Source organism: Castor canadensis, chromosome 11 (genome assembly GCF_047511655.1).
Source record: "Castor canadensis chromosome 11, mCasCan1.hap1v2, whole genome shotgun sequence".
Taxonomy (NCBI): Eukaryota; Metazoa; Chordata; class Mammalia; order Rodentia; family Castoridae; genus Castor; species Castor canadensis.
The window spans coordinates 70526526-70539681 of record NC_133396.1 but is presented as its reverse complement, the minus strand read 5'-3'; the positions used below and the strand labels follow the sequence as shown (position 1 = coordinate 70539681).

General features: G+C 33.3%; 1 protein-coding gene across 1 annotated transcript in view; it reads right to left on the bottom strand.

Moving 5' to 3' along the window:
• The window catches only part of LOC109674272 (thyroid receptor-interacting protein 11-like), a 939645-nt gene that overhangs the window by 236278 nt on the left and 690211 nt on the right, over positions 1-13156 (bottom strand).

The following is a 13156-nucleotide window of genomic DNA, read 5'->3' as shown; positions in this document are numbered from 1 at the left end:
CTTTCTATTTTCTTTCCCTATTTCTTAAACTATGTCCACTTTGTTTAATGTGGGAATAATTACAAATGCATTAATTTTACAGATTTGTAATGAACTATTTCTATTTCCCTTAGATTCTGCTTATATTTCCTCATAAATTGTTGACTTATAACATTTCTAATAAAGATTTTTGTTCATGAAAATATTATTTAAACATATTAAGGAATTTAAAAACAGTTTATACATGTACAAAAATTTGTACTTGCATTTAAAATATTTATTTTAAGAAGTATTCATTTGTAAAACAGGTTAAGGGGAGGGTACTAGAGGGAGGGGGAGGGTAAATAGTAAAGGAGGGTGAATATGGTTGATGTACTTAAAGTGAATGTGGAAGTCACCTTAAGAAGGGTACTGTTGTAGGAGCAAGGATAATAGTGAGGAGGAACCAATTCAGATAAAATACATGTATGTAATGGAAATGCCACAAAGAAATGCCCTGTATAACTACCATATGTTAACAAAAAAATGTTTTAAGAAGAAAAGACAGGAAAATAAAACAGGTACTGTCTAGGGGTAAGATTTAGTAGGGGAAGAGGGTATAAGGAAAGGATGAAGGAGGGTGAATCTGGTGGATGTATTTTGAATGAAACAGAACATGAGTAAAATGTATGAAAATAGAACAACGGAACATTATGAAATTGTTCTATGAAGGAAGGAGGGAGACTTAAGGAGAAAGATGGAAGGGCTGCATCTAATTAATATACATTGTAAGCACAGGCAAATGTTACAATGTATCCCCCCTGTACAACTGTGATATGCTAAAGAACTATTTAAAAAGTATCCATACATTTAATTTTTTTACTAAAAACTACTTTATATGTTCCTACATTTATTTTTATTGGAAAATATTAAGTGAAAATGGGTAAACTTTTTTAAGGTTTCATCAGCAGTCTAGCATGTGATCAATTTTTCCTATAGTTAATTAGATTTTTCAAAGGTACCACATCCCTTAATGACATGAAATTTTAGGAAAAAATTACTCAATTTTAATGATGATAATATTCAATTTATTTACTTGTCTCATTTTCCTAATTTAAACTTATCTGCAACCATACGTTAGAGAATTATATTTTACTTCTTTGTGTAGAGAATTTTATTTTACACTGAAGCTCATATAAGTTTCTAGTCTATATTGTCACATCATTTTTCTGAAATGGGAATTCAGTGTCACAGAGAGGTCAGTCTTATAGTGATGCATTAAAAACATACATCCTGTATTTGTTATCCTTTTTTATGTACTCTTAAGCATTAACAAAATAATTAAAGTACTTTAGTGTATTTATAGTGACTTAGAAATTATTTAGCATTATAGGTTACATTTCGTGTAAGTGCTGTGTGATTTAAATTAGAATACTTCATTTCAGATCTGGTTTGATTCATGTAAGTAATTCAACTCATTTTTACATCTTTCAGTTTTTTTCTTTCCTTGTCATTCATCAGGAGTGATCTTTTTCTTTTTTTTTATTTTAATACTCTCTCAAACTTTATTTTATTGTAATACCTTATCTTAATGTATTGTCACTAAGAGTGATTTCACTTTCAGTGAAAGATGGAGGGGTAAGATCATTTACAGTTAGGGTTATTAAAAGTATTTACTGAATTGTTTATTCTTCATCTTAGAGGTTTGCTGGTTTATTTAGTTTATAGTGTTTGGTTAACTCCTAAATCTCATTTTTACCTATTCTTTTAATATTAGATTTAATATTTCCCAAATTCTCATGATTGTTTATATCATTATTCCTCCAAATACCTTCTGCCATGCTGTTTTAGTGGTCATGAATTGCATTAGTCTAGGCTTATTATTGGAAGAGCTTTATTTCACCTTCACCTTATAGTAATCTTTGTTGACAATTATTTTATTTCAGGATGTGAAATACATCATTCCATGATCTCTAAGTGTTCTGATGAGAAGTCTGGTGGTGTTCTGCTTTAGCCCTTGGAACTACTCATTCAACTTTCATTATTCTTTGTTCTGTACTTTGGGCACTTTAACTATAATATGATGTACAAAGATTTTGTTCAGGTACAGCTGCATTTGAACTTCTAAATGCCTCTTGTAGTTGGATATCTATTTATTTCCCTAGATTTAGGGAATAGTCAGCTCTAATTTTATTGAGCAAGTTGTATATGACTTTAGTCTGTATCTTAGTTCCCTTTTCTGTATCACAGATTGATGAGGTTTATCACTTAATCATGTTCAAGTAGTCTTGAATGTAGTGGCCACAATTACTTTTTTTCTTTATTTATATCTGAAGGTAATAATTTTTCAATCTTTTATTCAATTCCTAATATTCTATCTTATGCTTGGTCAAGTCCATTGGTGGGTGATAGAGATTTTTCTTTTTGATTTATTGTGCTTTTCATTTGTAAGAATCATGGGCTTTTGATTTCAGAAGATTTAGCTCTTTGCTGAATTTCTTGCCAGAATTGTTAAATTGCTCACATGAGTCTTAGAGTGACCTTTTGCTTCATTCATCTGTTTCTTTCAATACTCTTTGAAGTTAGTGATCATTTATAAAACTAGGCTTTTGAAATCTTTGGCATTTCAACCATTTGAGTACTATTGGACATAGCTATCAATGAGTTACATACTTCTGGAGGTGTCATGTTGTCTGTGAGTCAATTTGCCCATCTTTTGTGATAACTAGTAGTACAATGTGCCATAGTATCTCTTCCATGAAAATGGTGTGTACATGTGTTATATAACTACCTTTATTGAAAATTACTTCATAGTAGTGATTTTTTTTAAGAAAAATACATTCAGATAACTAAATATACTTGAAACAATCCACCCATATTGTATCAACTTGTCTATTGAATTTATTAACATACAAATAGTCACAGGGGAAGTTATTTGAGTATGGATTAGAATTAAACTTTAAGATAATACCTGTTTTATAACAAAAATAGCTGATTATAATAATGTAAATGATTGAAAGAAATAATTGAAAAGAAAGTAGTAGGAAGAAGAGAGAATAATGATGAGGTACATTTTTTTATGAAATAAATTAGCCACCCTATTAGTTACTTTACGTGTACTATCTCTTTATGTGATTTTAGTCCAATAAAAATATATATAATTGTCTCACAGGATCGTGAAGAAATTAGATTCAGCCCTTCTGACTCTCTCAATCTCTCTTTCTTTCTCTCTCTCATGTGTGTGTCTTACTCTCTGTCTCCCCCCACAGTTGGGAAACCATCTCAAAACTTTTACCACCCCAAAATAAACTCATTGTCTGTTATCATTCAATTCATTCCCCACTCTTTCCCACCAAGAATTCAAGAACTACTACTGCATTTTCTCTATCTATAGACGTAACTCTTCAGAATAGTTCATCTAAATATAATCATAGAATGTGTAATCATTTGAAGATGATTTCTTATAATCATATATTACCTTTAGGTCTTTCCATGGTGTAGCATGTATAAATACTTCATTCCTTTTTATTGGAAGAATACACATTTTAGTGTATATCCATCAATATGTATTTGAATTGTGTTAAACTTTTGCATATTTTGATTAGTTTTACTAGAAATATATGGATACATGGGATTTTTAATTTCAAATGATGTTTTATTAAGATTCAAGCCCAAATCTTCTAGTGAATATATGCACACATTCTTCAGGGAGAAGTTGTAAGTCTTAGATTGTGTACTTGTTCAGTGTTAGCAGGCACTGCCAATCAGATATCCAAACATACCAGTTTACAGATTCACTAGCAGAGGCTGACTTTTGGTTTTCACATGTCGTCGAGACTTTCAATTTTTCTTTATTTTGGGCTTTTAAAAAAATTACTGTTGTGCCTGGAATACATTGTGACATTTACAAATGTTCGTACAATGTATAATAGTTGAATTCACTCCCACCATCATACTGCTTTATCCACCCCCATTCCTGGAAAAGTTTCAACAGATCTCAATTTTCCATTTACATACATGTGTACCTAATATTTCCACTATATTCACTTTCCTATACCCTTCCTTATATCCTCCCCCCTCCCAATGGTGCCAAACCCTAGAGAGGACCTGCTTTACCTCCCTGCTCTCTTCTTTTCAAAGGAAAACAAAGACATGTTTGTTTGTTTGAGATAGCTACACAGGAAGTTTCCTTGTGCAATTTCCATGTATACCCCAAATAGGTTCATTTCCTCAAATTTTCTGCTTTCTATGTTAGTTACCTTCTTTTTAAAATTTTACTTTTTTCTTCCTTTATTGATGTGCTGGATGGTGGTGCATTGTGGCATTTACAAAAGCTCTTACAATGTATCAAATATATCATACTTGAATTCACCCCCTCCACTACTCTCCTTTATCTCCCCAATCCCCATTACTGGAATAGTTTCAAAAGGTCTCATTTTTGCATTTATGTACATGTGTATACATTTTTTCACCGAAATTACCCTCCTACCCCATTTCCCTGCCTTATCCCTCACCCCCCACTGGTAACAACCTGCCTCTACAGGACTTACTGTCTCCTCTACTTTTCTAGAAAAAAAAAGTGAAAATATTACAAGAAAAACATGACATTTGTGCTTGTTTGAGAAAAAGGTAGCTACACAGGGAGTTTCCTCAAGATATTTCCATATATATATATTATATATATATATATATATATAATATATATATATATATATTATAACCCCAATTGGTTCATCTTTCCTATTTTCTTCAAGTTCTACCTTAGTCACTTTCTTAGGTGGTTTCAGCTGGTTTGAGAATTCTATATTCATTCTATTATAGAGAGTATATCAACCATATTCAAATTCTTAGTTTCCTTATTTTACCCTAACCCTCCTATACATGAAATCTCATCAGTGTGAACAGTGTTTCATAATGCTGATGCATTTGTATTAGGTCTGTTCCACATAAGAGAGAGAACATGCAGCTTTTGGCCTTCAGAACCTGGCTAACTTCACTTAAAATGATGTTCTCCAGTTCCATCCATTTACCTTAAAATGACAAAATTCCATTCTTCTTTGTGGCTGAATAAAATTCCATTGGGTATAAGTACATTTTTTAATCCATTCATCAATATGGATGTTACAGTAGCTTGGCTATTGTGAATAGTGCTGCAATAAATATGGATGTTCAGGTACCTCTGCTGTAATCTCACTCACATTTCTTCAGGTATATTGACAGGCGTGGTATTGCAAAATCAAATTGCAGATCTATTTTTGGTTTTTTGAGGAGCCTCCATATTGTTTTCCATAGTAGTTGGACTAATTTACATTCTCATCAGCCGTATATAGAGGTTCCTTTTACCACATATCCTCGTGAACATTTGTGGTTGTTTGAGTTCTTGAAAGGAGCTATTCTAAGAGGACTGAGGTGGAATTTTAACCCGGATTTTTTTACTTATATTTCCTTTATGATCAGGGATGTTCAGCATTTTTTTCATGTGTCTTTTAGCCATTTAAACTTCATCCTTTGTGAAGGCTCTGTTCAGTTCATTTAAACATTTCTTCATTGGGTCACTGACTTTGGGAGTTTAGTTTTTTATACTCCCTGTATATTCTGGTTACCAATCCACTGTCTGATGGATAAATGTTAAATAGACAAGAAGAAGAATTAAAAGGAGTTCAAAAAGAGGTGAGGTATCCCCAGCAATATTTGTTGAAGAAGCTGTCTTTTCTCCATTGAATCTTTTTGGCACCTTTGTCAAAAAGTAGGAGGGTGTAGCTGTGTGGACTCATATGCAGGTCTTCTATTCTGCCCAGTGGTCTTCACATCTATTTCTGTACCAGTACCATGCTGTGTTTATTGCTATGGCTCTGTAGTATAGTTTGAAGTTGAGTATTGTGCTATCTACAGCATTTCTCTTTTTAGTCAGTATTGTCATTACTATTCTTGCTCTTTTTGCTTCCAAATAAACTTTCAAGTTGATTTTCCAATCTCTGATGAATGTCTTTGGTATTTTGGTGGGAATTGCTATAACATGTAGATTGTTTTTGGTAGGATAGCCATTGTTACTTTGGTGATTCTGACAATCCATGAGCATGGGAAATCTTTTCACCTTCTGTTCTCTTCTTCAATTTATTTCTTCAATGGTTTGTAGTTTTCACTGTAGTGGTCACTCACATGCTTTGTTAAGTTTATTAGTAGATATTTGATTTTTTGAGCCTATTTTATATGAAAATATTTTCCTATAATAGTTTTCCATCTCTTCATTGTTGTATAGACAATCTACTGATTTTTGTAAATTGATTTTGAATCCGGCTACTTTGCTGAAGTTGTATATGATGTTTTCCACTCATTTTAGTCTGTTGGAGTGACATTAACTGCAGTTTTTACTTTATTTAATGAACTTTTTTATTTCCAGGATTTCTGTTTGATTCTACCCCTTTCATTTTTTATCTTATTATTTTTACATTTACTTACATGTGTATACATTGTTTGGGCCACCTCACCCTTCCTCCACACCTGCTCCCACTTCCAGGCAGAACCTGTGCCTTCTTTTTGTTCTCTGATTTTTTTAAAAAGAAAACATATGAGATAATAAGAAACACAGTTTTTTTGCTAGTTTGAGATAAAGATAACTATACAGAGTGATTCTTAGCATTGCTTCTATGCACATGTGTATTGCAACCCACATTTGTCCATCTCTACTAGACCTCTTCACTACTTCCTAGTCCCCTTCCCATAGTGGCCTCCACCAGTTTAAGACTACCATATTCACTCCTATACAATGAGCACATCAACTACATTCAACTTTTAAGTTTCCTTTCCTTTCCCTGCTCCTCCCATGTGCATTCTCCTCTTTGTTTGTGACCCATGTCCAATAATATTACTTCATTTGTTTTAGGTCTATAATCTGCATATGAGGGAGAACATGTGATTTTGGCCATCTGAGCCTGACTAATTTCCCTTAAGATAATATTTTCTATTTACTTCCATTTTCTTGTGAATGACAAAATTTCATTCTTCTTTGTGGTTCAATAAAATTCCAATGTTTATAAATACCACATTTTCTTAATCCATTTTTCAATAGTGGGGCAACTTGGCTATTTCCATAGCTTGGCTGTTGCAAATAGGGCTGAAATAAACATAAATGTTCAGATGACTTTAGAATAACCTGAGTCACATTTCATTGTGTATATACCTAGGAGTGGCATTACTAGATTATATGGAAGATCTATGTTTAGATTTTAAGAAGCCACAATATTTTTTTCCAAAATGGTTGTACTAATTTACATCCCCACCAACAGCATACGAAAGTTCCTTTTTTTACTCATACCCTCACCAACATTTGTGGTTGGTGGTGTTCTTAATGATAGCTATTGTAACAGGAGTGAAGTGGAATCTTAGTGTGGTTTTGATTTGCATTTCCTTTATAGCCAAAGATGGTGAGCACTTTTCATTTGTTTTTTGGCCATTTGGACTTCTTCCTTTGAAAAAGTTCTGTTTAGTTCAGTTGCCCACTTCTTAATAGGCTAATTGATTTTGGGGGACTTTAGTTTTTGAGCTCACTGTATATTCTGATTATCATTCCATTGCTGATGTATAGCTAGCAAATATTTCTCCCACTCTGTGGGTGGTCACTTCAATTTACAGACCATATCTTTTGTTGTGCAGATGGTTTTTAATTTCATGTAGTCCCATTTGTCCATCCTTTCTCTTAATTGCTGGGCTGCTGGATTTGTATTGAGGAACTTTTGCATACACCTATTGCTTCCACAGTATTTCCTGCTCTTTTCTGTAGTAACTGCAAGGTTTTGTGTCTCATATTAAGGTCCATAATTCACTTTGAATTGATACTAGTACAGGGTGATAGGCATGGATGTATTTTTAATTTTTGTAGCCAGATAACCATTTTTCCCATCAACATTTTTGAAGTGGCTGTCTGTTCTCTATCAAATGCTTTTGATGTCTTTGTCTAAAATAAGGTGGGCATAGCTGTGTGGATTCATATCTGGGTCCTCCATTCTGTTCCACCTATCTTCATATTTCTTTTTGTGCCAGTAATATATTGTTTTTTATTGCTAAGGCTCTGTATTATAGTTTGAAGTTGGGTATTGTGATACTTGCAGTATTGATCTTTTTGCTCAGTATTGCCTTGCCTATTCATAGTCATTTGTGTTTCCAAATGAACTTTAGGATACATATTTCAATTTCTGGGATGAATGTCATTGTGATTTTCATGGGAATTGTGTTGAACATGTAGATTGATTTTGGTAGTATAGCCATTTTTACTATGTTGATTCTGCCAATCCATGAACATGGGAGGTCTTTGAATCTTCTGCACTCTTCCTCAATCTATTTCTTCAGTGGTTTGTTGTTCTCCTTGTAAAGGTCATTTAAATCATTTGTTAAGTTTATTTGTAGGTATTTGATTTTCTCGAGGCTACTGTAAATGGAATGTTTTCCTATATTCTTTCTCAATTTGTTCATTGTTGGTGTATAGAAAAGCTTCTGACTTTTGTAAGTTGATTTTGTATCCTGCTACATTGCTGAAGCTGTTTATGGTGCTTAGGAGTTTTTGGGTGGAGTTTTTTGGGTCTTTTAGGTATAGGATCATGTCTTCTGGAAATGTAGGCACTTTGACAATTTCTTTACTGATATGTATTCCATTTATTTCTTCTTCTTGCCTTATTGGTCTGGCTAGGAATTCCTGGACTATGTTGAATAGGAGTAAGGAGAGTGAGCACCCTTGGATCTTTCCTGAATTTAGGGGAAATGTTATCAGTTTTTCTGAATGAAGTATGATCTTGTGTATATGTTTCTCATATATAGCCTTTATAATGTCAGGTAAATTCTTTCTATTCCTAGTTATCTTACAGCTTTTCTCATGAAATGCTGTTGAATCTTATCAAAGGTTTTTTTCTGCATCTATTGAGATGATCAAGTGGTTTTTTTCTTTGCCTCTAATAATGTGCTGTATTACATTTATTGATTTGCATACATTGAATGATACCTGCATCCCTGGGAAGAAGCCGACTTGGTCATCATGAATGATCTTTCTGATATGTTGTTGGATTCGGTTTTCCATTATTTTATTGAGGATTTTTGCATCAATGTTCATTATTGAGATTTGGCTGTAGTTCTCCTTTTTGGAAGTGTCCTTTCTGGTTTGGGAATGGTTGTAATACTTGCTTCATAGAATGAGTTAGGCAATGTTCCTTTTATTTCTATTCAGTGGGAAAGTTAGTATTAGTTTTTCTTTAAAGGTCTGGTAGAATTCAGCTGAGAATCTGTCAAGTCCTTGACTTTTCTTTCTTGGAAGACTATTGCTGCTTCAGTTTCATTGCATGTTATAGATCTGTCTATGTAGTGAATATCCTCTTGGTTCAGTTTTGAATGGCCATAAGTATTTAGAATATGTCCATTTCTTCAAGATTTTCTAATTATTTGGAATACAGGTTCTCAAAGTATTCTCTGATGTTTGCCTGGATTTCTTTGGTGTTTGTTGTTATCTTCCTCTTTTCCTTTCTTATTTTACTTACCTGGATCTTTTCCCTCCTCATCTTAGTCAGATTTTCCTGGAGCTTGTCAATCTTGTTTAATTTTTCAAAGAACCAGCTTTTTGTTTCATTGTTTCTTTGTATGGTTGTTTTGATTTCTATTTCATTAATTTTGGCCCTTATTTTTATTATTTCCATCCTTCTGTTTTGGGTTGTGCTTGTCCTTGTTTTTCTAGGAGTTTAAGATGTAGAATTAGGTTGTTCATTTGAGATCTTTGTGGGCTTTTAATATGTGCACTCAAGGCTATATTCCTTTTAGGACTGTCTTTGTTGTGTCCCATAAGTTCTGTTGTTTTCATTTTTATTAACGTCCAGGAATCTTTGGATTTCCTCTCATTTCTTCTAAGACCCATTGATCATTAAGAAATATGTTTTTCAGCCCCCAATTATTTGCATATTTTCTGCTATTTTTTTGTTAAGATCTAGTTTTAATGCATTGTGATCAGATAGAATGCACAGGGTTATTTCTGTTTTCTTATAATTGCTGAGGCTTGGAGTCTATATATGCTTTTACGTCTTTTAGTATATGTTTGATGAAATTGGGTGCACTGACAGTGGATGCATATAGATTTATAACTGTTATTTCCTTTTGATGTAGTGCCCCTTTTATTAGTATGAAGTGCCCTTCTTTATCTTGTTTGAACTAGATAAGCTTAAAATCTACTTTGTCTCTGTTTGATTCTTTTTTCTAAGATTTCTCATATTGCCATTAAACTCCTCTTTCACATTTTGTGCTATCTTCTTTATTTCATATGTCTCCTTTTCATCTGCTTAGTTTCATTTTGGAGTTTTTTTGAAGTCCCCTCTGAGTTCATTTAGTTATTTCTCTAAATTCTCCCAAAACTAATGAATCAGTAAAGAAATGGGCAAGTGAACTAAACAGAACTTTCTCAAAAGAAGAAATTCAAATGGCCAAAAAAACACATGAAAAAATGCTCACCATCTCTAGCAATAAAGGAAATGCAAATTAAATCCACGCTAAGATTCCACCTCACCCCTGTTAGAATAACCATCATTAGCAACACTACCACCAACGGGTTTTGGCAAGGATGTGGGGAAAAAGGAACCCTCTTACACTTTTGGTGGTAATGTAGACTAGTACAACCACTCTGTAAAAAAATTTGGAGGCTACTTAAGAAGCTAAACATTGATCTACCATTTGATCCAGCAATACCATTCTTGGGGATATATCCAAAAGACTGTGACACAGGTTACTCCAGAGGCACCTGCACACCCATGTTTATTGCAGCACTATTCACAATACCCAAGTTATGGAAACAGCCAAGATGCCCCACCACTGACAAATGGATTAAGAAAATGTGGTATCTATAGGCAATGGAATTTTATGCAGCCATGAAGAAGAACGAAATGTTATCATTCACTGGTAAATGGATGGAATTGAAGAACATCATTCTGAGTGAGGTTAGCCTGGCCCAAAAGACCAAAAATATTGTATGTTCTCCCTCATATGCGGACATTAGATCAAGGACATATACAACAAGGGGAATGGACTTTCAGCAAATGATAAAAGCAAGAGCACACAAGGGAGGTGTGAGGATAAGTGACACAGCTAATAAAATTAGCTAACATTTGTTGCCTTCAATGCAGAAAAACTAAAGCAGGTACCTTAAAAGCAACTGAGGCCAATAGGAGAAGGGGACCAGGAATTAGAGAACAGGTTAAATCAAAAAGAATTAACTAGAAGGTAACACACATGCACAGGAAATTAATGTGAGTCAACTCCCTGTATAGCTATCCTTATCTCAATTAGCAAAAACCCTTGTTCCTTCCTATTATTGCTTATACTCTCTCTTCAACAAAATTAGACAAAAGGGCAGAATAATTTCTGCTGGGCATCGAGGGGGTTGGGGGGGAGAGGGAGGGAGCAGAGTGGATGGTAAGGGAGGGGGTGGGGCAGGGGGAAGAAATGACCCAAGCATTGTATGCACATATGAATAATAAAACAACAAAAATTAAATAAAATAAAAAAAAACAATTAGTTCAAGAATAAGAGCACAAACATAAAGAACCTTCCTTATCTCCTTGGAATTCCCCAGTGTTTGCTATTAAGAAAAAATCAAGAAAATGGAGACTTCTTAATAGACTTAAGAAATGTAAATGCAGCTATGCATAACTATGGGTGTTTTACAACCTGGATTACATACTCCTGTATGTATTCCTAAAGAATGGCCTTTGATTGTTTTAGATTTACAAGATTGCTTTTGTACTATATCTATACATCCCAAAGATAGGAAAAGGTTTGCATTTTCTGTCCATAGCTTGAATCAACATAAATCTTTACAAAGATATCAATGGACAGCGCTGCCACTTGGTATGACTTATTCCCCCACTATGTGTGAGTATTTTGTAAGAAAAATATTACAACCTATTAGAGTAACATTTCCTGATGCATACATCATCCAGTATATGAATGACATTTTAATTTCTCATGCATGTTCTAAACAATTACATAAAGTTTTTGAAATCAAACAAAAAGCTTTACAAGTAGGAGGATTGCTAATAGCTCCTGAAAAAGTACAAAGTACTACTCCTTTTCAATATTTATGTCATGCATTTGAGTGACTTACTGTTCATCCTCAAAAATCTGCCATATGAAGAGAGTATTAAAAACCCCAAATGATTTTTAAAAGTTACTAGGAAACATTTCTTGGCTTCATCCTTCTTTCAGTATGCCAAGTTATAAACTTAGTAATTAGTTTTCTATCTTACAAGGTGATATTGCCCTGGACAGCCTTTAGACTTTAACACTTGCTGCTGAAAATGAGTTACAATTTTATGAGTCAAGGTTACAGACTACCTTTCTAACAAGATTTGATCCTTTAAAACCTATTTCCCTGTTAATATTTCCATCTCCACATTCTGTTATAGGAATTTTAGCCCAAAAGAATTCTCCTTTAGAGTGGTTATATTTAAAACATAAAGAAACTAAAGTGTTAACTTCATATATTGATCTAATATCCTCTTTAATCATACAGGGAAGAACAAGATGCCTACAGATTCTGAGATTTGATCCATGATTCATTACTTTACCCCTTACTTACAAGTAGTTTGAAAATCTGTTACCCCTTAATGGTAATTTAAGTAATAGTATGAGCAATTATTATGGATATATAAGTAATCATTACCCAGAAAGAAAGTTGTGGGATTTTTTAAAACCAACTCCTTTTATTGTTAACACTATAGTAAAATTAAATCCTATATCTTATGCTTCAGTTTTTTATATAGATGAATCATCATCTGGTAAAGGAGGCATACATGGACCTTATTTACATGAAACTATTCAAACTAATTATTCTTCTACACAACAGGTAGAATTAGCATTTCTAATTTATTTATTGAAAAAATTAAAAATAAACCAGTAAATATTGTCTCAGATTCAGCTTATGTAGTAGGACTGTTTCCTGTTATTGAAACTGCCTTTATTACTACTACTCATAAAGTTATGAAAATATTATTATCCACATTACAACATCTAATACAAACCTGAACTTATCCCTTTATGTAACTCGTATTAGGGCTTATTCTAATCTGCCTTTCCCTCTAGTCCAAGGAAATGATATTGTAGACAAACTTACATGTGCAGTATTTTCTACCCCTGAAAAAGAACATCAGCACTTACATAGTAATGCCAAAAGATT